At 41.3% G+C, this 25621-nt stretch overlaps 1 protein-coding gene and 1 non-coding gene across 2 annotated transcripts in view; one reads left to right on the top strand and one right to left on the bottom strand.

Moving 5' to 3' along the window:
- The window catches only part of HIVEP3 (HIVEP zinc finger 3), a 483707-nt gene that overhangs the window by 95104 nt on the left and 362982 nt on the right, over nt 1-25621 (top strand). The gene's annotated exons all lie outside the window — the stretch shown is intronic.
- On the bottom strand, nt 5367-5473 carry LOC136401861 (U6 spliceosomal RNA). Its single transcript, XR_010750787.1, has one exon. It is a non-coding gene; the product is annotated as a U6 spliceosomal RNA (small nuclear RNA).

Below are 25621 nucleotides of genomic sequence, written 5' to 3'. Positions count from 1 at the left end.
TTTGCTTTTCCCATGCATGCCTGATTCTGTTAAGAAAGAAAATATCTGGAAAATGCTAATGGAAACCACCTGTTAGAAAAGGAAAGAGACAGCATTGGGGCTCTCTATACCTGCTTTCTATCTAGGTAGACTTTACTGGTCCTTCTAGCAGAGGGAGGAGATGTGGAAGTATTTTTTTTTAAGGGAGAAAGGAGGAGAGATCAAAGAGAAACAGAAGAGAGAGCTAGCACTTCCTCTGTCCTCTGAGAGATGGTGGCTCTCACTGTTCTCAGGCTCATCAGCACCTGCCCAGTGGACAGCACCGCGGCTCCTCCACTGTTTCACCCCTCTAAGCCCACGTTCCTGGAGTTTGCTATTAGTGATTTGCATTCTTTCTTTAAAATATAAAATGAAACCGGGGAGGGCCACATGGAGGGCTTCAAGGATAATACTAGATCCTGAATTGGGGGCTTGGTTTAAAAAGGCCATTTTTTTTTCCTGTGCTTTATATCAGAACATACATTATAGGAATTCTGTCATAGTAATCAACTTTTCCATGATAAAAGTAATTAATTAAAACTATATGAAAAATTAAAACAAATGAAGAGACTATCTCATTTAAAGAAAGGCCTCACATGCAGAGGAATAATTAATAGACTATTAAATATCAACAGAGCTTCAGTATCAAACCTTCTTCCTCCTCCCACAGTGTAAAGTTAAGATGATTAAAGGCCAGCGAGCTAGTGGCAGAGATCGATCCCATTTGAGAATAAGAATGTGAACAAAAGCAAACAGCAGAGGTTCTACACCTTTCTGAAGCCCAGCAAGGCTGGCTGGGACATGACCAGGGCAGCATTTCAACCAGGCCCGTGAGAAGTTCCAGCAGGCAGAGGTCAAGAGTGTGATCTTGTGACAGAGCAGAGTCAGATGAGAACTGCTAGGGTGGACCCAGAGATCCCTGCATATTTTCCCATTCACATCATAAAGATGAGCCCAAGAACCACGTTGTCACTAACAGAAAACAAAACTTGGGGCAGAATTTTCTTTTTTTCTTTAATTTATTGTGTTTACATAGATTCTAGTGTCTCCCCGAATGCATCCCCCCTTCCCCCGTATTCCTCTCAACATCTCCCTTGTCCCTCTCCCAAGAGCTCCCTCCCCCCTTCCCTTCAGGTTTAATTCCGTTCCTCAGTTCACACTGTTCCTTGGATTCCTCAAATGTTCACAATAGCGAAGATCTGGAAACAGCCCAAGTATCTGTCAGTGGACGAGTGGATTAAAAAGCTGTGGTACATAAATACAATGGAATACTATGGGGTCCCGAAAAAGAAGGAAATAATTACCTTTTGCAATAACATGGATGGATCTGGAAACTATTATATTAAGTGAAATAATCCAGGTAGAGAAAGAAAAATGTCATATGACCTCACTCATTTGGGGTGGAAATTTCATTGTTTGCAGTTCAGAAATGTTTTGAACTGCAGGCTTCACCATTTGCATTTCTGATCATTTACCTTTATGCCCAGAAGGTCCAGGGAGTCGCTGGCTGTTTAGATACTTCAGACCTGCTCTTCATCTGCCAGTTCCATTCCTGTTTTCTTTATGGTTCTGCTTGAAAGCGTTAATCAGCCCCCTGCTGGGGCTTGGTTTCTCTCGATTACCTGGGTTTCCTTACCTCATTACTTCACCTTCCCCTGGCCTTCCGCTTTCTCCTGCCCCTTTCACATCTATTCCTGGTTTTAACGGATCTTTGCTGAGCATCTGCTGTGTTTCAGGCACGGCACTAGCTGCTGGGGATAAAGAATGAATCACACAGCCTGCACTAATGTAGGTTGTAGTATAGTGGGGTTCACACATATAGAGAAAATGAGGTACTATAAGAAGCAATAACAGGGCCATCTACCTTAAATTGAGTGATCAGGGAAATCAGCTTTGAGGATGTGGCATTTAAATGGCAACCTGAGGGAACAGGAAAATGAAAAGAGAGGACGGAGTGTTCCAGGTCAAAGGTAAAGTGTGTGCAAATGCCTGAGACCAGAAAGACCACTGGCACTGGAGGACCCAAGAGAAAACTGATGCCACATACTGGACATATACGTTGGTGTTAACAGGAAAATAATAGTTGATTTGTCCACATATAGCATGCCTCATGCAGATCTGGTCACACTATTAGTAAGTTTACTGGCATGGAAAATGCCCATGATCTGTTGTTCAGTGTAAAGAGTGTTATCCTGAGTGTATAGTTTCATTCTACATGACTGTACATTGTATTAGTTAGGACTTTCAGGTGCAAGTCCTAGAAAGCCCAATCAGAACTTGCTTGAGCAAAGTAAGGATTTATGAGTCTACATATCTGAAAAGCCATGGGTAGGGCAACCATCAGTCCTGGCTATATCAGAGGTTCAGTTGGTTTAGACCACTACTGTGTGATGGAGAGATAATATGAGCCATATCCATCATCTCTTCAACATGTAATCATATAAAATATGATTTTAGTGAAATATTTTATATTCCTCTTTTATACTAAGTCCTTGAAATTCATTGTTGTTTTTTTATGTCTCATGTCTTAATTTGTACTAGTCACAGTTCAAGTACTCAATAGCTACATGTGAGTAGTGGCTACCACCTTGAACAGTGAAGGCCAGTGCCGATCCTCTCAATTCCAGTACATGTGAGAATGACCTAGATTGTCTTCTTAGAGGTCTGAGCAGGAGTTTCTTTGCATCTCATTTATGCTAAACAAGTCATGTGACCATGTTGAAACAACTCTGTGACCAGGAGAAAAGCGATGCACCCAATAGTTTAGTCCTAAATCCCATGCTATACCCCAGAAGTGCAGAGAGGGGTCGGCTGCACTTGGACTCAGTGTAGGGGATAGACTTTGTTATTTTTGGCCACTTTGTCAGACCTGGGGTAATAGTGTTAGGGGATTCTGTCTGCCCCATGTGGAAGAGATCTAGAAGGCAGACTTATAATAGAAGTTATATTTTGGAAGTGAGATTCCTGAGTTGTAAAGTATAGCACTTTTATTTTCTGTTTTATATGTGTTAGTTTTCAGTTTCTTGCTGCTAGCATGTACTATTTTATTTTAATTTTTGTTTTTACAGAAGAGGATAGGTAAACAGGTTCTCTTGTTCTAAAAAGGTTAAGACCAAATGGGAGAATGGCCTAAAACCAGGGTGACCTAATGTCTTGCTGGGGAAGTCCTGGCTTATTACAGTGTTTTAATTAATAGAACTCCCCTCACCTTCGAAGTGTCCCAGCATTAAAGCATATGGGCACCCAATCTAATACTTTAAGTCCATGAGGTGTACTGATAAAGTTAATTCACACTTTAAGACAAAATCTTGAGGTATTAGCATGATTTGATAACCCAATAAAAGGCAAAGTAATTACATTGTATATTTCTGCATCCTCAGGAAGAGAGGTGTTCCAAGAGTTAATTTTTCTAATGACTAAAACTTACCCTCTATGTACCAAAATGTTTTAACTTTAACATTTTGAATGAAAATATTGCTCAAATATAGTATATATTGATATTTCCCCAACTCTTAGTGTAAACCAAATATAATTGAACACTTGTTGACACAAGTTGTTGGAAGCTTTCCCTTGGGTGTGTTGTGAAGGGATTACAGGTATATGGAGGTAGGATCCCTCATCTCCACCACTTAGGGAAGCCAGGTGGGATTTGCGGGGACAGAGAATCAGTTTGCTTTGGCTATTTTCCAGTGTCATCTAAATAAGTTCATTTTCTAAGTGCATTTTGACTTGTAATGGTCAGGAAGCACTATTTATTGCTTTGTGTTAAAAGTCAGAGGCTCTGGCGGGGCCACCTGGCGGGGCCCCCTTGGGGTTGTAGCAGGTGCTTTGCATTTACCCTCGAACTGGATTTCTCCAGACAACTCTGCTCCTCACCCTTTGCGGCACTCTTTCTTCTCAGCTCTAATTGCTTCCTACTGCCTTGCCCTTTCACGTGCTGTTTCACTGTTAGGTAAGGTGAACTATGCCTTCCTGTAGCTTGCCTCTTTTAGCTAAAGAGTTAGCAGTAGCTGTTTGCAGTATTGTCCTTTTATGGGTTTTTTTTTGTGTGTGTTTTTCCGAAGCTGGAAATGGGGAGAGACAGTCAGACAGACTCCCGCATGTGCCCGACCAGGATCCACCCGGCACGCCCACCAGGGGGCGATGCTCTGCCCACCAGGGGGCGATGCTCTGCTCCTCTGGGGTGTCGCTCTGTTGCGACTAGAGCCACTCTAGCACCTGGGGCAGAGGCCAAGGAGCCATCCCCAGCGCCCGGGCCATCTTTGCTCCAATGGAGCCTTGCTGCGGGAGGGGAAGAGAGAGACAGAGAGGAAGGAGAGGGGGAGGGGTGGAGAAGCAGATGGGCACTTCTCCTGTGTGCCCTGGCCGGGAATCGAACCTGGGACTTCTTCACATCAGGCCGATGCTCTACCACTGAGCCAACCGGCCAGGGCGCTAAATTATTTATTTATTTATTCATTTTAGAGAGGAGAGGGAGAGACAGAGAGAGAGAGAGAGAGAGAGAGAGAGAGAGAGAGGAGAGACAGAGAGAGAGAAGGGGGGAGGAGCTGGAAGCATCAACTCCCATATGTGCCTTGACCAGGCAAGCCCAGGGTTTCGAACCGGCAACCTCAGCACTTCCAGGTCGACGCTTTATCCACTGCGCCACCACAGGTTAGGCCAGTATTGTCCTTTTAACTCATTTCTGTCCTGTTGCTGTACTCCGCATGTTTAAGATACCTTAGGATGGCATGTTATGCCTCCCATTAGAGATGTTAGCTATCTCTCTCTTAGAACATTCCTTATTCTTAAGAGTTAGCTGTGGTAAAATATATGGATAATTTCAAAAGGATTGTATATAAATTAGTAGGTGAGAATGTCATAATGCAGCATTATAGGGGAGAGAATAATATTTGGCATACACACATGCATGCATACTTATACATGCATGCAGGCAGAGAGAGGGAGAGAAATTTAAAGAACATGAAGGAAGGTACTGCCCTTTTTTCAAACCAGTCTCATAAGGTCGGTTGTCGTGCTAATCTCAACAAACAGTCCCTTGTTACTATTTTGAGACTAAACGTCCTTCCAGTCACAACTGGTATTAGCCCATAAGGTGTTTCTGATGCTTTTGTGTTTGTATGCAAGGGTGGACCCCTCCCAGCATTGTCAGTGACAGAAGGAAGTACTCAGTAGGTCACATGAAGTCTTTTTTTTTTTTTCTTCCACTCAGACTGCGTTCCCTCCCTCTTACTCTCCCAAAGGAAGAGAACAACGATCATCAATGGCAAAAGGTAGTTGCACAAGCAACACCAAGAGCCGGCTTCACGCTCAGGAGAGAACACTGCAACTCCTCCTCCTCGTGGTTTAAAAATATGGAACGCTTCACGAATTTGCGTGTCATCCTTGCGCAGGGGCCATGCTAATCTTCTCTGTATCATTCCAATTTTAGTATATGTGCTGCCGAAGCGAGCACAGGTCACATGAAGTCTTAACAAACATCTTCAGAGTCTGACCTGGGATGAAATTCTGGTTCAAGCACGTGACTAGCTAGCTCTGTGCATTGGATAAGTTTCTTGATCCCTCTAAGCCCCAGTTTTCTCACTGAGTTTTTGTGATGATGAAATGAGAAAATGTTTTTAATTTCTCTGGTTTGTAGTCTCTGACTTGTAGTAAGTGATACTGTTCCATTGTTGTTATTGTTAACAATAACAATAATAATAATACGTGAAGTAGTTAATAGTCAATAGCAGACTTAACTTTGGGGACAATATAATAAATAATAAAATGTAGGTATGATATTTTCATCATTGGCCTAATTATGAGTAATTAGTCACCTGCCATATTTCTCACTAACTAGTGACCTGTAGGAGCAAGTCTGACATAGACTTTGATGAGTTAGAAATCCTTTGGAGTCATTTTATTCTTAGGTATTCATGATGTTTTTAATGTGTAGCATCATGTTCTTTGCCAGGCAGTCGCTGTTGGAAGGTGCTTTCAGCCAGATCATTGTTCTGGATCACAGCCGATGGAGCTGCAGTTTATACAGGCTCTGCCTTTCGCTTTATGAAAAATCAGTGCATCATTTGTATTTTATGTCTGTGGGAGTTTTTCTATATCTTACATTTCTCAAATAACAAAAGATAGAGGTGTTTCTGGGACACCTGTTATTCCTTTTTTTAAAAAAAATTTTATTTAGAAAATTAAATTTAACAGGGTGACATTGACCAATAAGAGTACATAAGTTTCAGATAAATGCTTCCATAGCATTTGAACTGTTGATTATGTTGTATGCCCATCACCCAAAGTCAAATCATGTTCTGTCACCTTATATTTGTCCTTCTTTACTCCTTTTCCCCCACCCCTCGCCCACATCTAGGACATCTGTTATTCCTAAAGCCCCTTGGGGAAGTTTCCAAGAGGACAGAAATTACTGTGACCACCTGCCATACCTTCTCTTGCTTGCTATTGCAAAAGATGCATACGTACTTCATTACAACAACTAAGGCTGTTTCCTACGCAAAGATATAGAAAGCTAGAAAGGGAATTTCTTCTAAACATACAGTGAAAAAATCTTGACAAACATCAAGTTTAGAACTTTTCTTAATCCTATGGGAGTGTTGAGGTTGTTGGGAAAACAGCAAGTCCAAAATGCAGAAGGAGACACGAGCCCTGAATTACCTGGGCAAGAAGCAGCCAGACTCCTGTAAGAATTCAGTCAGGGTGTTGTTGAATTGACTGAGTCTGGCTGAGTACACTTTGGCAAAAGGAGATGAAGTGATGGGCCACAAATAAGTGAGGGCCCATGCCCTCTGGTAGGCATTTTAGCACGAACCCCACCATCAGCCCATGGAGATGGTGGGAAGACTCCATAGACAGTCTCCGCTGTTGCGCAGGTCTGGGAGGGAGGAACAGAAGCTTCCGTGGGAGGGACTAGGAACCGCACCCAGATCCTCCTCTCCTATGAACAGAGTCCTTAATTTGTGGTGTGTGTGTAGGGAAGAGGGGATGGACACTATTACACTTTAGGGGACTGATATAATTCTGTTGTTTCTGGAACAAGAAAGACTCCTGATCCCTGGTGAGAGGACAGGTGCACGTCCTGGCTCAGAGTAGCCCAGCGGAGGCTGAGAAGCACCACTGGGAAGACGGCACCTTTACACTCGGGGAGGTGGGGCTTGTTCAAAACTGAGGTGTGGCCACAACACCAAGAACATTTTCTCCCCCCTCCGCCCCTAAACCAGATAACAAAACCAGGCAGAAAGAGGAAAGAAAAAAGAGAGAGAGAGAATAGCTGGAACAAATTTAAAAGTAGCTAGCAAGATTAGTAGATTTTTAATTCAATTATACCAATAACTACATTAAATGTGAGTGGTTTAGCCAGGCCAGTTAAAAGATATAGATGGTCAGATTGGATAAAAACAAGACTAAACTGTACACTGTCTATAAAAAAAAAATCCACTTTAAATACAAAGACAGACAGGTTAAAAGAACAGAAAAAGACATGCTATGCAAACACAAACACTAACCAAAATAAGGCTGGAGTTCTAATGTTAATATCATACATAAGAGACTTTAGAACAAGGACTATTCTCAGGGATAAGGAAGGATATCAAATAATTGTAAAGGGCTCAATTTTCTAAGAAATAACAATTTTAAATATGTATGTAGTTAAGAAGAGTTCTGAAATACATGACAGAAAAACTGATAGAATTGAAAAGTGCGATAATTTTATAATGATAGTTGAAAATTTCAATGTTTCTCAGTAAATGATAATGATAGAATGTGTAAGAAGAATATCAATAAGAATGTAATGTCCTAGATAACAATGTCAACCTGCTTGACCTAATTGACATTTATGGAAAACCGCATCCAACAACACATCCATCAGAAGTGCAAATGGAACATTCACCAAAAGATATTATACTTTGGGCCATAAACCAAACGATAATCACCCTAAAAGAAAAGAAATAATAAAAAGTGTGTTCATGAATCATTACAGAATTAAACCAGAAGTCAGTAAGAGAAAGATAGCTGGAAAATCCTCAAATATATGGAATTTAAACAAGAAACATGTAAATAACCCATCTCTCAAAGAGGAAGTCTCAAGGGAATTAAAGAATACTTTGAGTGGAAAGGAAATAAAACATAACAAATTTGTGGGTTGGAGCTAAATTTGTGCTTGGGGGAAAGTTATAGCATTAAATGATAATAAATTTGAGAAGAATAAAAGTCTCCAATCAGTAATAGGAACATCTATTAAAAAAACAACTAGAAAAAGGAGATAAAATTAAAACTAAGGCTAGCAGAAGGAGAGAAATAATGAAGATAAGAGCAAAAACCAATGAATTTGAAACAGAAAAGCAATTCAGAAATATCAGTGAGGCCCTGGCCAGCTGGTTCAGTGGTAGAGCGTTGGCCTGGTATATTGATGTCCCAGGTTCGATTCCTAGTCAGGGCACACAGAAGAAGTGACCATCTATTTCTCCACCCCTCCCCCTTCTCTCTCTACCTCTTCTTCCTCTCCCACAGCCATGGCTCGGTTGGTTCGAGCACATCAGCCCCAGGTGCTGAGGATGGCTCCATGGAGCCTCTGCCTCAGGCATTAAAAATAGCTCGATTGTGAGCATGGCCCCATATGGGCAGAGCATCAGCCCCAGATGGAATTACTGGGTGGATCCCCATCAGGCGCATGTGGGAGTCTGTCTCTCTCTCTCCCCTCCTCTCACTTGGAAAATAAGAGAGAGAGAGAGAGAGAGAAAAGAAATATCAGTAAAACCAAAAGCGGATTCTTTGGAAAGATCAATGAGCTGAAAAACCTCTAGCCAGACTGATGAACCACTGTGATGGTCCAGAAACAGTGTGTCCAGTAGCAATGAGCACAGCAGTGTCCAGATCCTGGTTTCTAAATGCCATTTCAATAAAAGGAACCAGGACTCCTTGGAAAAGTAGACTCAGACTGGGCATGGAAAATACGAAATGATCCCTGAGCATCTTCTGGTGCCACGAAGTGAGGGAGTCCTTGTTGACAACAATGACAAAATGGCAGTGGGATTTTGTCAAATATGGGAGCCGTTATAAAAGGGCTCTCAATGTCCAAAGCGGGAACAAATTAAGCCAAAAAAATAAATAAAGATATTTTAGGTTATAGGTTATAACTCAAAGAATAAAATAAATATCTTAGTCCATGCTCATAAGAAATAAAATTTAAATAAGCTGGGAGAAAGGACAACTAGTCATTGCCAATTAATAAATACAGAAGAATAAGGGCAATAGGAAATCACTATTAGAGCACCACAGCCGTATTTGCTGCAGAAAGGGCCCCTGATGAACGTTAAAATTAATAGGTGAAAGTTTAAGAGAAAAGAAGACATCTGCATAGTCTCAAAATACCCTCCCCCAATATTTATCAACTACAAAGGGAGAAATAGTATCTTTACAGTGAGCAAACCTGGCAGACCCCTCTGAACCTCAGGGAGTCAAGGTTAACCTCACCAGTAAGAAGACATATTGACATCACGCTCCCTTCCCCCAAGTCCATGTGCTGAGAAGACACATCGTTTCTGTGGCATTCTTGCCAAGAACGCATTACCCCAATCTAATCATGAGACAAGAGCGGACAAGTACAAGTTGAGGGGTAGTCTACAAAATACCTGTATGAAGGGCATGAAAGACAAGGAAGGACTGGGGAATAGTCACAGATCAGAGGAACACCAGGGAGAAATTACGATGACATGCTGTGCGGGGTCCTGGAATAGAAAAAAGGGCATTAGTGGAAAAACTGGTAAAATGAGAGAGAAAAAAACCCCCTGTACTTTAGTTAATAGTATTGTAGCAATATCAATTTCCTGGTTTTGATCATTGTGCTGTGGTTATATATATAAAATATTAACATCAGGGGAAGGTGGGTGGAGGATAGATGGGCATTCTCTGTCAACCTTTACAGCTCTTCTTCTGTAAGTCTAAAATTATTTCAGAATGCAAAGAAAATAAGTCAAGAGCTTTTGATGAAGTAGCTCTGAAGGAAAGAAGTAAAGGCTGCTTTGTGCTGTAAGGGAATACTGTGGACACTTTTAGACTATAAATGAGACTTGTAGAAAAATATCTTTACAGTACACGGGCCTCCATGTGATTCACTGCGCTCTTGGGCCTGTAGTCTGAGAATTAGTGATGGGGCCATCTGACCAGCTCATTTGAAGACATCCTGGTTTTAGGGACATTCTTAACTTGTTCTGTATCTTACTTTGGCTTTTTAGCCCCTCTCAACTAGGTCTTGGGGGGTGATGATGACCTTAAAATGCTTTTGTAAAAAAAACCTGCTTTTCTTTTTCTTTTAGAAAGCTAATTTAAAAAAAAAAATCTTTTAAAGAGAAGGATGGTTTTTTCCCTCTCCCCTCTTCCTTTCATGACTGTGATCCCTGGGAAGAGGGCGGTGCAAACTGGAAGCCCATCTTTGATTCCAGCTGCTTCCAGCCAACACAGCTCTTACCTAGCCGGCTTCCTAGTTCTATCTATTTAAACATGGGGTTTGAGGGCAGCCTGGCCACTCAGTTCTCTTTTGCTTATTCTGTGTTGTTGTTTCACACACTGATGTTACTTGCTGGGCCCCAGGTAAGTGTAAGAAATTACACATAATTGGTGGTGTTTGTTCATGTTCTCTGCTAGTAAGAGCTCTTTTCCCACCGGACTGAAATTTCTAATTCTGCTCCTACGGTTCTTTAGATTCAATTTTGGTGCTGTGGCCTCAGATTGCTTTTTATGACTTCCCCATGTTTGTTCTTGCAGCAGTTTGGTCGGGCTGTGGGTTGACAGAGAGAGCCTCCCCCTCCCTGCACCCCCTCCGCACCCATAGAGCTTATTTAGCCGCGATATGCAAACTGCCCCAAAGCCAGGCGGTCACGCGGAATGGGAACTGTGTGGCCTGTCTTCGGGGAGGATTGGTTGGCTTCCAGGGTGTCCATTTGGGGCACTTGACTGCCCTCTCACTGGCTGCCCACTGCAGTGTCTGAGAAGCTCGTTTTATGCTGTGCCAGACTTCTTTTGCATGAGGAACTTCCAGCAAGGCAGGGGCTTCTCCAATCACTTGGCCTAATGCTTTCTTAGAAGGGAGTGCTCACCAACATCGGACTCCCCTGGTTTTTGAACCCCAACTCAGCCTGACAAGGCCACGTCCTCATCTGAGAGAAAAAACCAGAGTTGTTCTCCACCCTCCTAACATACTAGAAATCCCCTGTGGCTGTGCCCTCAACTCTTTGTTTTTTTGTGGGTGTTTTTGCCAGTTGTATTCATGTTATAATTTAAATAGACCAAATCGATAGATGTGACTTTTGAACTGCTTCATCTGTTAGAATTTCTCTAATCACGTTTGGTATCTGGACTTGGCCAAATTTTCAAGAACCAGAGCGTATCCAGCTGACACCAGCAGGGGCTCCTCACGGGGTTGTCAGGACAACCAGGGAGCTTCAGAAAGGTGCCCTGTGGAAGCTTGGAGGTGCCTGCGTTTTTCCAGAGCTCCACTGGGATTTTGATATGCAGTCTCACATAGCATCCTTGGGCTGCCAGGGAGTTTGACTTATATTTTCTTAATTTCTCTTAATATTCCTTTTTTGTTCATAAATTGATGACTATTCCACTTGGGGCACTGATGCTAAACAGGGACAGAGATTTTTCCAATTATCAAAACCCTTCTGCTGGAGAGTCTGTGTGCCTCCTGGTGACACCATCTGCCATCACTGATCTCCCTGATAGGCCTCCTCGTATCTGAGGTCTAAGGGGGTTGAAGAAAGGGAAGGAAGGTTAAGAACCAATGCTTTAAGGTTTTGTTTGGTGTGTGTTGTGACTTTGGATTCCAAATTATTTGCTTTAGGTAACCAGAAGTAAAAAGAAGGCTATGTATTGGCCTTGGCCAGTTTTCTTCCTGCATTGAAAATGAGCCCACCAAGCTCCCAAACAGTCGGAATGATTATAAGAAGGAAGTGGGACTGAAGCCAGCTTTCTGTTTCTTAAACACTATCCGAGCAGACTAACCAATGAAAGCTTCTCTAAGGAAGTTAGAAGAAAGCACCAGTAACCTCATTGGACTGTCATCACATAAAGAGTCATCTGACATTCTCTCTGGTGGGTAGGTCATCTTTTCTGGCATGACTTGATAACTTATTTTCTACCTTTGTCACAATATTTTTCTTCTTCCTCTTTGGAAGACTAAGAACATAAGGTGGGAACCAAATGGTCCTAGGGTTTAGTCCTCATGCTGGCATTTACCAAACGGGTCTGCTCTCAGACAAGGAACATAAACCTCATATTCATCATCTGAAAACTAGGGGGACATAGGCTTGTTGTTGTTGTAAGGATAACATATCCCTATTTTACAGGTAAGGAAACTAGGGCACGGAAGGATTAAGCATTTAGCTCAAGGTCCCACAGGGTTTGAACCCTAATTTTCTGACACTGTTCAGAGCTTGCCCACTCAGTCCTTTGGCCACAGAGCTGTGAATAGGGTCAACCTATATGTCTTATCTTTTTCAAGTTGAGCCAATATAGAGTTTTATGAAATTACTGTCCAATGTCCTACATTATATAGTGTATTTCCCCATGTCTAAGACACACATTTTTATAAAAAAAAAATTAGAGTCTAAAAACTGGGTCCATCTTATACAGTAGTTGTAGAAGGGTGGCATTTCAAATGCCATAGATGGAACTGAGGATGAGGCAATATATGAAGACAGTGATTCATCATCACACACAGATGGGGACAAGCTAATGGATGGGAGTTTTGACAGTGATGAGGAGTTGTGCAAATTTTATGATGAATAAAACTGAATTTAATAACTTTATATAGTACATTTTCTTTTCAAATTTTGGGTCCCAAAATTAAAGTGTGTCTTTTACATGGGAGCATCTTATACATGGGGAAATACGGTAATTCTTAAGTCAGGTGCTTGGAGTATTTTTACCTTTGACTCTAAGCCATGTAAGGAATGCTGTCAATGAACTTTTCAGGTGTCCAAAGAGAGGTGGGTGCACAGGGGCTCAAGCAAAGAGAGATAGATGCATGGGCTGTGTTGTCATCAGGGTTGATTGATAATGGTTTTCTGCCCCAACAGGAGGTATTTGTAGTTACTGTTTCAAAAAAAAAATTAAAATTACTCTTTTAAAAATGAATAAATGAATGAAATATTTAACAAATGCGATAACCTTGGGGAAGTTCCCAGGAGAATGCCTGGGACATAGGCAGCTCTCTATAACTGCTCATCTCCATTCGCTCCAACTTCTCCTTCATTTGACCTTAGTGTGATTTGTTATTTCCTTTTCTACAAACTGAGGTCACAAACCTCTCCATTACATTGTCCTTAATATTGATCAGTTTACTGATGAATACTTTAGTTTGAGAGTTACAACAAAATGGCCTTTTAAAAAGTGATATGACATTAGAAAGACTAGAACCTACATGACAGAATTGAGTTCTAGATGTCAGTTTAAAATGATGGACTGATTCTTACAACGGGAAATATAATGGGGGTAAATATGAAGTCTTGTGGAAGAGTCCAGAAAATAGACTGCATGAGTGCAGCATGAGGGAGATGTATGGCTTGGAAGCCAAAAATATTAAAAAATACTTGAGAGTTGGAAGAGTGGCTGGGAAATGTAGTCTTTGGTTGATAGCCACATTCCTAGCTAAGGATTTTATACCTTGCTCATAGATTAGAAGGATTAATATTGTTAAAATGTTCTTACTACCCAAAGTAATATACAGATTCAATGCAGTCCCTATTAAAATACAAATGACATTCTTCTCAAAACTAGAACAATTCATAAAATTTATATGGTATGACAAGAGACCCTTATAGCCAAGGCAATCTTGAGAAAGAAAGAAGTGGGAAGTATCACACTCCCTTAATTCAAACTATACTACAAAGCTACAATAATCAAAACAGTAGAATACTGACACGAAACAGATGCATAGATCAATGGAATAGAATAGAGAGCTCAGAAATAAATTTTTGCTTATATCTTCAATTAATCTATGACAGTGAGACAAGAATATACAATGGGGTAAGGAGTCTCTTCAATAAGTAGTGTTGGGAAAATGGAAAAGATACATAAAATGAGAAAGAAAAGGAAAGAAAAAGAAAGGAAGGAAGGGAGGGAGGGATGGAGGGAGGGAGGGAGGGAGGAAGGAAGGAAACTGTACCACTTTCTTATACCATATACAAAATAACCTCAAAATGGATTAAAGACTTAAATGTAATACCTGAAAACATGAAACTCCTAGAAGAAAACATAGACAGTAAACTCTTTGCCATGCTCTGAACAATATCTTCTTGGATATGTCTACTAGTCAAAGGCAACCGAAAGAAAAAAATAAACAAATGGGACTATATCAAACCAAAAAGGTTTTGCAAAGCTAAAAAAAACCCATCAACAAAATGAAAATACAACCTACTGAATGGGAGAGGATATTTGCAAATTATATATTAAACAAGGGATTAATATAAAATATATATATAAGAAACCACACAACATAACATAAAAAAACCAAAACCAAAACCAAACATTCCGATTGAAATATGGGCAGAGGACCTGAATAGACATTTTTACAAAGAGGACGCACAGATGGCCAACAGACATACTAAAAGATGCTCAGCACCACTAATTATCAGGGAAACACAAACCAAAACCACAAGATACCACCTCTCACACCTGTCATTAAAAAATAAAAAAGATTATCACATAACAAGTGTTGGTGAGGATGTGGAGGAAAGAGAACCCTTATGCATTCTTGGGGTTGTAAATTGGTGTAGCCACTATGGAAAACAATACGGAGATCCCTCAAAAAAGTTAAAAATAGACCTGCTCTATGACCCAGCAATAGCACTTCTGGGTATTTATAAGAAGAAAACAAAACACTAACTTGAAAAGATGTATGTACCTCTGTGCTAACTGCAACATTATTTACAATAGATATAAAAGTAACCTAGGTATTCATCAATAGATGAATGGATAAAGGAGGTGTGATACTGGTTTATATATATACAGGGTTAGGCAAAAGAAGGTTCACAGTTGTTCATATGGAAAATAATACAATAATAATAATACAGTGTGTCCGTAAAGTCATGGTGCACTTTTGACCAGTCACAGGAAAGCAACAAAAGACGATAGAAATGTGAAATCTGCAGCAAATAAAAGGAAAACCCTCCCAGTCCTGTAGGATGATGTGGCAGCATATGCACATGCGCAGATGATGACGTAACACCGTGTATACAGTGGAGCAGCCCACGGCCATGCCAGTCGAGATGTGGATGGTACAGAAGAAAGTTCAGTGTGTTCTGTGGCTTGTTAAATTCGAATCTGTGACCAAAGTGCAACGTGAATATCATATCGCGCGTTTATAACAAAGCGCCACCACATAGGAATAACATTACTCGGTGGGATAAGCAGTTGAAGGAAACCGGCAATTTGGTGGAGAAACCCTGTCCTGGTAGGCCATCAGTCAGTGACGAGTCTGTAGACGCTATACGGGATAGCTACCTAAGGAGCCCTAAAAAATCTGTGCGTGAGCCCACATCGAACTGCACTGAATAGGTATGAAACTGGGAGAGTTTTCCTTTTATTTGGTGCAGATTTCACATTTCTATCGTCTTTTGTTGCTTTCCTGTGACAGGTCAAAAGTGCACCATGACTTTATGGACACACTGTATAAAAATAAACTCGTTTGAGTACTTAGAACTGTAAACCTACTTTTGTCCTACCCTGTATATGCATATATTACATACACTTACACTGTGGAATATTACTCAGCAATAAAAAAATGGAATCTTGTCATTTACAACAACATAGATGGAGCTAGAAGGCATTATGCTAAGTGAAATAAGTCAGATAGAGGAAGACAAATACCATTTTGATTTTACTTATATGTGGAATCTAAAAAAAAAATAAGACAAATGAATAAACAAAATAAAACAGAAACAAAGCCACAGATATAGAGGACAAGCTGATGGTTGCCAAAGGGGAGAGAGGGGGGTGATGGGTGAAAAACAAAACAATCAACAGCCTCAGATGGCTGCAGAGTAGGTAGAAGCTACACTCCCCTGCTCCCAGTCCAAACTGGATTTACAGCTAAATTATAGAGCAATCAACCTGAATAACCAACTGAAGGCTAGCCTAACTGAATTATTATAACCAAGGATGTACAGAAGAAGCCACATAGAGACTGGTGAGAAGAGCGAGATGCAAAAAGGGCTGGCCCTGCACCCACCCGCAGTGGCTGAAAAGCAAGGATATCTCAGCTGCAAAACTCCTTCCACCCAGGAGCATGGGGATCTCAACCTCATACAGGGATCCCCAACCCAGACAGGAAGAGGAGCCTGATACCATCTGGTAGTGAAAACCAGTGGGAAGGCAGTGCACCTGGAGAGAAGGGAGTCTGCTAGAGACCCAGACACCACTTTCCTGGGGTTGAACACTCCTATTGCTACAGCACCAGCCTGGGGAGTGCACTGCTGATCCTCCAACTCTTGGCATTACCACTCTGCCATACGCAGTTCTGCAGAGGGGTCTGCTGGCCGCACCCAGCAGAGACCTTTGAGGTGCTAGTTTCTGGAGGAGCTCTTGGAAAAGACTCACAGAGTGATTGAACTGTGTAGCTTTGGAGAGGGGACCATTTTCCCCTACCTTGAGCATACATCCAGCACCCCTACCACCTGTTGAGTCACTTGGCCTGCCCTGCCATTTTGTGGCTCTGCCCTGCTGGGTTCAGTTGCGCAGGGGCATCAGAGTACCGAGCAGAGCTGGGACTTTTGCCCAGTAATCAGATGGGCGAGTGCTGGGTTGTGTGCTTACAGGTGGGGAGAGGGGGAGGGGCACACCCATCCCTCCTGTGAGCTCAGCCTGTGAAGTCCCAAGAAGGGGAGGAAGTGCCCACCTTCCTCCTATGGGCTTGCTGGCACCAGCCCCAATGGGAGACTGACTCTGAGCTCCCAACTCCTGGCGGCCTCACCCTGCTGAGCTCAGTTCCGCAGGCAGCAGGGCTGAAGGAACTGAGACAATCCGATGTGTCTCCCTTGGAGGCTGTTGTCTGGTACTGGGACGAAGCACTTGGCCTCCTCCTGCAGGCTCAGCTGGTGCCATTCCCAATGGAAGACTTTTGATCTGTCTCCCGCCCCGGTGGCTCTCCCTGCTGAGCTTGCTCCTGCAGAGGGGACAGCTGGCTGCACCCCACCTGACCCTGCGGCTCACTCCTCCTGGGGGAGCTAGACTAGGAGACTGGCAGAGACTGAGTGGTTTGGCTCTGGAGTAGGAGCCACTTTTCCCTTATTGAGTGCCCAAATAGGGGACACACTAGTGCCGTCCTCATGACCCCAGTCATACTGCCCTACTGAGCTCATGACCTGTGGAAGGGTCTGTGGGTTGGCCAGGCTGGGTCCACTCTACAGTCTTTCTTTGGAAGGCTCTGGAGGAAGACCAGGCAACCTCACAGGGAGGTGAAGTAGCTGACAGGTAGGGGCATACTTCAGGGAACCTCAGACCTTTTATAGATCCGTCCCCATCTCTAACCTGGAGGGAGCTGACACAGACTGGCCCCTCCCATGTACACCCAGGCTCAATAGATGCAGCTACAAGTAGTGAATAGCCTGGTAGCTCCAAATAGGTAGCCCAAGGCCGGTTACACACATGTCTGACATTGACATGTACCTGAACCCCGCCCACGTGGCCACAAAACTAACACAACCAGTGATGGGATTCAGACCACACCAGAGCTTGACCCAACTAGCCACACAAATGGCATACCCAATGGGGATTCTGGCAGGCACCAGACTCTGCTGGGAACAACTCTGCCCCTAGAAGCAGCCACTGCACAGCAACTCATACATGGTGATCAAGGCTTATTCTTCTAGTCAGCCAGCCTGAAGGGTTAACTACACTCAGGAAAGGGCCAACTACAAGACTCAACTACAGCCAGAGGGTTCACATAAATCATGAGAAACTTTCCTGGAGCACCGAGCTTAGGTGATCTGGAAGGTTGCACACTGGTCCCAGCAAGACACCTACATCATAAAGCCATCCAAACAAATTTGGGAGTAATAGCAGATCTACCTATGGAGAGACAAAGAAATAACTACAAATGAAAGAACAAGATAAATTCCCAGAAAAAGAATTAAGTGAAATGAAAACAATTTGAAAATGCCAGACACAGAACTTAAAACAATGGTTATAAAGCTGCTCAAGGATATTAGAGGGAGAATGGATGATTTCAGTGAGAACTTAAAGAGCTGGTAAGCATTAAAAAGGACATAGAAACCATAAAAAAAAAGTCAGAAAAGAAGAGTACAATATCTGAAATGAAATATACACTATGAAACAGCAGGAAGTTAGATGAAGCAGAGAATTGAATCAGCAATTTAGAGAACAAAATAACAGTAAGCACCCAAGCAGAGCATCGAAGAGAAAAGAGGAAAAATGAAGAAGGTCTAAGGGACCTCTGGGACAACATCAAGCATAACAACCTCTGCATCATAAGAGTACTAGAAGGAGAAAAGAACGAGCAAGGGATAGAAAACATGTTTGAAGAAATAATAGATGAAAACTTCCCTGACCTAGTAAAAAAAAAGTTACACAAGTTTAGGAAGCACAGAGAGTCCCAATCAAGACAAAGCCAAAGAGGCTCACACCAAGACACAGCATAATTAAAATGCGACGGTTAGGCCTGACCTGTGGTGGCGCAGTGGATAAAGCATTGACCTGGAATGCTGAGATTGCCAGTTCGAAACCCTGGGCTTGCCTGGTCAAGGCACATATGGGAGTTGATGCTTCCTGCTCCTCCCCCTTCTCTCTCTCTCTCTCTCTCTCTCTCTCTCTCTCTCTCCCTCTCTCTCTCCTTTCTAAAAATGAATGAAAAAAAATAAAAAATAAATAAAATGCGGCGGTTAAAGACAAAGAGAAAATCTTAAAAGCAACAAGAGGGAGAAAGTTAGTTACTTATAAAAGAACTTCTATTAGATTGTCAGCTGATTTCTCAACAGAAATACTTCAGGCCAGAGAGATTGGCATGAGATATTCAAAGTGGTGAAAATCAAGGGTCTAATAACCAAGACAACTTTACCTAGCAAAGCTATCATTTAAAATGTAAGGTGAAATAAAGAGCTTCCAAGACTAAAACTATATATCAATAAATAAAAATAAAAAAAAGAAAAAGAAAAACAAACAAAAAACTAAAGGAAAGGAATTCATTATAATCAACCAGTATTACAATAAATGTTAAAGGGGCTGCTCTAAGAAGGAGAATAAAAGAAAAGAAATATATATAGATGGGAACACAGATATAAAGAATGAAATAGCAATAAATAAGTACCTATCAGTAATAACCTTAAATGTAAACAGATAAAGTGCTTCAGTCAAAAGAAATAGAAATAAATAAATAAAAAATTCAAAGTCTTACCAGGTGGTAGTGTAGTGGATCAAGTGTTGGACCGGGACATGGAGGACCCAGGTTCAAAACCTCAAGGTCACCGGCTTAAGTGCGGGCTCACGGCTTGATCCTAAAGGTCACTGGCTTGTGCAAGGGGTCACTCACTCTGCTGTAGTCCCCTGGTCAAGGCACATATAAAAAAGCAATCAATGAACAACTAAGAAGCTGCAACAAAGAATTGATGCTTCTCATCTCTCTCCCTTGCTGTCTGACCCTCTCTCTGTCTCTCTCTCTCTCTCAAAAAAAAAAAAAAAAAAAAAAAAAAAGGTATAGAGGCAAGAAAACGTGTCCTATATATATGCTGTCTACAAGAGACCTACCTCAGAACAAAAGATATACATAGACCAAAGGTGAAAGGATGGAAAAAAAAAATTCCTTGCAAATGGAAATGAAAAAAAAAAAAAAGCTAGGGTAGAAAAGGGAACCCTCATGTACTGCTGGTGGGAATGCAGACTGGTGCAGCCACTGTGAAAAGCAGTATGAAGTTATCTCAGAAAATTAAAAATGAAACTGCTTTTTAATCCAGCGATCCTACTTCTGGGGCTATATCCTAAGAACTCTGAAACACTAAAAGGATATATGCACCCCTATGTTTATTGCAGTGTTATTTACAATAGCCACGATATAGAAGCAGTCCAAATGCCCATCAGTAGATGAGTGGATAAAAAAGCAGTGGTTCATTTACACAATGGAATACTACATGACCATAAAAAATAAGGAAATCTTACCTTTTGTGACAGCATGGAGATTATTATGCTAAGTGAAATAAGCCATTCAGAGAAAGACAAGTACCATATAATTTAACTGGTATGTGGAATCTAATGAACAAAATAAACTAAAAAGCAAAATAGAGGCAGACTCATAGTTACAGGCTGAGAGTTGTGGGGGGGGGGTTGGGTGAGTGGAGTGGAAGGATTGAGCAAAAAAGGACAAAAAGAAAAAGAAAAAATGGACATAGACAATAGTGTGGTGACTGTGGAGGCGGAGGCGGGTTATGGGGGATAAGTGATGATGAACAGAGACTTGACTTGGGGCTGGGGGTGAACACACAATGTGGTACAGAGATGTGTGGTAGAACTGGGCACCTGAAACCTGTATAATTATGTTAACCAGTGTCACCCCAATAAATTCAATTAAAAATACTTATACTACTCAATGCTAAGAAGACAACCCAATTAAAAAATGAGCAAATGACCTGAATAGACACTTCTTCAAAGAATATATGGATGGCCAGTAGGCATATGAAAAAATACTCAATGTCATCAGAGAGACACAAATTAAAACCACAGTGAGATCTCACCTCACGCCTGTCAGAATGCCTATCATCAATAACTCAACAAGTGCTGGCGACGATGTGGAGAAAGGGAACCCTCATGCACCGTTGGTCAGAATGCAGGTGATGCAGCCACTGTGGAAAACAAGTGTGGAGTTTCCTCATAAAACTAAGTAGAATTGCTTTATGACCCAATATTCCCACTTCTGGGAATATATCTGAAGAACCCCGAAACACTAACTTGAAAAAATATATGCACCCCTATGTTATTGCACCATTACTTACAATAGCCAAGATTTGGAAACAGCCCAAGTGCCCATCAGTAGATAAATGGATAAAAAAGTTGTGGTACATTTACACAATGGAATATTACATTGCAATGTAAAATATGAAAATCTTACCTTTTATGACAGCATGGATGGATCTGGAGATTATTATGCTTAGTGACATAAGCCAGTCAGAGAAAGACAAGTACCATAATACCATATGATCTCACTTGTATGTGGAATCTAATGAACAAAATTAACTGATGGCCAAAATAGAAACAGAGGCATGGATACATTAAACAGACTGACAACTGTTAGAGAGGAGGGGGGAGGTCAGGGGCTGGATGAAAGAAGGTGAAGGGAGTAGGAGAAAAGCGCATATATATATATGTATATATATGTGTGTGTGTGTGTGTGTGTGTGTATATATATACATATATATATATATGATATCACGTAGACACAGACAATAGTGTGGCATTAGCCAGAGGGAGAGGGGAGTGGGGGAGTAGGTGGAGGTGGGCAAAGGGGTGGAAACGGGATGGAAGGAGTCTTTGCCTGGGGTGTTGGGTGCAGGATGCAGTGTGTGGAGCATGTTTGCCTCATTTGTAACATGAAACCTCTATGGTTTTGTGAACCAATGTCACCCCCAATACATTCCATACTAAAATAACAAAACCGTCAAACAAAAATGAATTTTATTACTACATAAGAAGGGGAGGGGAGAATGGATAATGACCAAACAGTTAGCAGTGTTACAGTACACTTATTATGATACAATAGTGCAATTTATTTACAAAAAGTCTTGGGAGATATTAATATTACATTTATAGAAATATAGTATCTTCTTGAAAGTTAATTGGCAAACTTTTAATGAAAAGGGCTAAATAGTAAATATTTTAGACTTCTCAGGTCATATATGGTCTCTGTTGAAAATTCTTTTCTGTTTTTTGTGTTTTACAATTCTTTAAAAATGTAAAAACCATTGCTTGCTTATGGACTGCAAAAAAAAAAAAAAAAAAAAAAAGGCTGTACTAACCACTGTGGAAAACAGTATGGAGGGGCCTCAAAAAATTTAAAGTGTAACTTCCTTATGACCCAGCAATTCTACTTTGGGATATATATCCAAAGAAACCCAAAACACTAATTCAGAAGAATATGTGCACTTCTGTTTCCATTGCTGAGTTATTGATAATAGTCAAGATAATGAAAGCAACCCAAGTGCCCATCAGTAGACCAGCTATGGTACATCTATAGAATAGAATATAATTTGGCCATGAAAAGGGATGAAATCTTACCATTCGCAACAGACCTAGAAGGTATTCTGGCAAGTGAAATAAGCCAGCCATTACTTATTAATAAATGAGTAAACAAAAATTGAAACAGACTCACAGACACAGCGAGAAGACTGGTGGTTGCCAGTGAGGAGGGGGGTTGGGGGACTGGGTGAAGGAGGGGAAGGAATCCCTTCGTAAATTGGTAGTTACAAAATAGGCGTGGGGATGGAAAGTATATAGTCAATGATATTGCAGTAACTACGTGTGTTGTCAGATGGGTACTGGAAATACTGGGGGGAACACGTTTTAAAGTATGTGATTGTCTAACCACTATGCTGTACCCCTGAAACTAATACAAAATAGTACTGAAAGTAAGCTATAATTGAAAAAATAGCTGCATTGAGGCTATAGTTTGTCGCCTCTGTTCTAGAACAAGGAGGGTGATGAGTCAGAGATCACCCCGTAAGGAGTACAAGAATGTGTTCAGGGGAGGCGACCTTAATAGGGATGAGACTCCAGATGAATTTTCAAAAGCAATAATTGAAGGCATTATTTATTTTTACTTTGGAGAAGCTAAGACACTTCATGACATGATCATTGTCTTCAGGTGTTTGAAGGACAGCCAGGTGGTTAGGAGAGATCCTTGTTCAGTATGTATCCAAAGGGAACTAGAATCAGGGAGAGAATGCTGTGGAGACACTGCAGTCAGCATAAATATGGAAGGCTGTCTCATTATTATTATTATTATTATTATTATTATTTTGTATTTTTCTGAAGCTGGAAACGGGGAGGCAGTCAGACAGACTCCCGCATGCGCCCGACCGGGATCCACCCGGCACGCCCACCAGGGGGCGATGCTCTGCCCATCTGGGGCGTCGCTCTGTCACGACCAGAGCCACTGTATCGCCTGGGGCAGAGGCCATGGAGCCATCCTCAGCGCCGGGGCCATCTTTGCTCCAATGGAGCCTTGGCTGCGGGAGGGGAAGAGAGAGACAGAGAGGAAGGAGAGGGTGGGGGTGGAGAAGCAGATGGGCGCTTCTCCTGTGTGCCCTGGCCAGAAATCGAACCCGGGACTTCCGCACACCAGGCCGACGCTCTACCACCGAGCCAACCGGCCAGGGCCAGTCTCATTATTAATTATCAGTTATGGAACCCTTAGTGCAGGTACTGTTCTAAGCACTTTACATAGATGCTCTCACTTTATCCTCAACATCCTCATCAAGTAAGTACCATTCTTACCTCTACTTTACAAATGAGACAAAGCAGAATTAGAAGGTTAAATAACTTGCCTAATGATGTATGCTACTAAGTGGTGGAGCCATAATAATTGCAACTTTCTACTTCCTATTTGCATGCAAATGAGAGTAGACATGTAAATAATTTAGCAGTGCCAGGAACATAATAACTATTGTTGCTGGTAACAATAATCCCTAGGAAGTACTATGTCTCTCATTGTGGTTGCTGTATTACTTTCCTATGGCTACTGTAACAAATGACCCCAAGACATTTATTTGCTTAGAATTCTGGAGACTAGTAATCTGATAAAAATTTCCCTGGGCTGAGATCAAGGTGTCAGCAGGGTGGGCTCCATTCAGAGGCTTTAGGGGAGAATCTGTTGCTTGCCTCTTCCAGCATCTGGTGGCTTCCAGGTTTCCATGGCTTGTGGCCACATTACAGTAACTAGTCTTGACCTCTGTGGTGACATTGCCATCTCCACTTCTGCACTCTGCCTTCCCTTGTAAGGATGCTTGTGATTACATTTAGGGCCCTCCTGGGTAATTCAAGATAATCTCTCTATCTCAAGACCCTTAAATGAATAACACCTTTTGCCATGGAAGATAGTAGTCATAGTTCCCAGAGATTCAGAAGTGGCTCGCTTTGGGGGGCCATTATTCAGCCTACCACGATGGCATTTAAGCATACACTAGACCGTATTTTTTCTTTCCACTATTAAAAAGAAACTATAAATTTTATGATTTATTGATCAATTTTACCATGTGGTGTGTTTTTTTGTATGTATGGAATTAGAATATATTTTGTATAAGGTATGAGTTAGAAGTAATACTTATTTTTTTCAAATGGCCACAGTGTGACACTATTTATTGAATAATCCCTTCTTTTCCCCATTGATTTAAAATTCAGTTTTGATCACTTATCATACAGCAAACACTGAGTCTGTGTCTTCATGTGGTTCCATCAACTCATTTTGTAGGTTTCTGCAATTATGTTATACTGTTTTATTTACTGTGGCATAAAGGTATATATTTATAGTTGATAAATTCGGTTCCCCTCTAGTTTTGTTCTTCAATTCTTTTTTGGCTGATGGCTCTCCTACTGTTTTTTCATTGTGTGTTTCAACTTTAAAAAGTCCTATTTACCATTTTATTGTGGTCTTGGGAAGAGATGAGATAGATGGAATTGGAATTGTCTTCCATAATGATCCTCTCACCTTATTTTTTTATTCTAGTTGATTTTTACATCATCCATTGATATTTCCCAAATTTCCTGTTGAAATCATGTGGAAGTTATCTTTTAAAACCCCTTTCTAACAATTAAATTAAACTTTACAACCACGTTATTAATTTTTGACTTTAGTCTTCATTACATTTTCTTATAAGGCATGTCTTCTTTCTTGAATTCCCTATTATGGCTTACTTTTTTTCCTTGGCTAGAATAGAACTTTAATGATTTTTTTTAACAGAGTATTTGGGTGATATAATTTCCGTATCTTTGAACATGCCTTTTTTTGTTATCACATATGAGAGAAATTACAGTTTGGCAGCTGGTAGAATTCTTAAATTACAATAATATTCCTTAGAATTCTATAAAAATAATGCCACTGTCTTTTAGCCTAGTGTTTCTGATATGTCTAATTTTCTTTCTTTTAAGTAGCCTGGTTTTTCTCCGCTGTTAACAAAGCCTGCAGTTGTATCTCTGTTCTTGGGGCATCAGGTTACATCTAGAATTGTGTGCTCTTCAGTAACCCTGCTGCCCAGCACTCAGTAAACTCCTGTGATGTAAGGCCTAAGTCTTTCTTCAGCTCAAGAAATGCTCTTCTAGTTCTTCCTTGGCTATTGCTTTTCTCTCCATTAACGATGCTCTCTTCTTCTGGAACTCCTGGTAAACTTAAACTAATATTGGATCTTCTGCATCTCTTGGTTCTATCTTGTGTCTTATCTGATTACGTGCCCCTATTCATCCTTTGACAGCCTTTGACTTCTACCCGTATTAGGGACAAGCTCCCTCCTTTCCGAAGACACTGTGAAATAACTGCCATTATGTGTGGAGAGAACCAGCCTAGTTCCCGATGTCCTTTAATTTGCTCCTGAATTGATGCCCTTGA

Source organism: Saccopteryx leptura, chromosome 3 (assembly GCF_036850995.1).
Source record: "Saccopteryx leptura isolate mSacLep1 chromosome 3, mSacLep1_pri_phased_curated, whole genome shotgun sequence".
In the NCBI taxonomy this organism is placed as follows: Eukaryota; Metazoa; Chordata; class Mammalia; order Chiroptera; family Emballonuridae; genus Saccopteryx; species Saccopteryx leptura.
The sequence above is the reverse complement of the archived record's forward strand: the minus strand, read 5'-3'. Positions and strand labels throughout refer to the sequence as shown.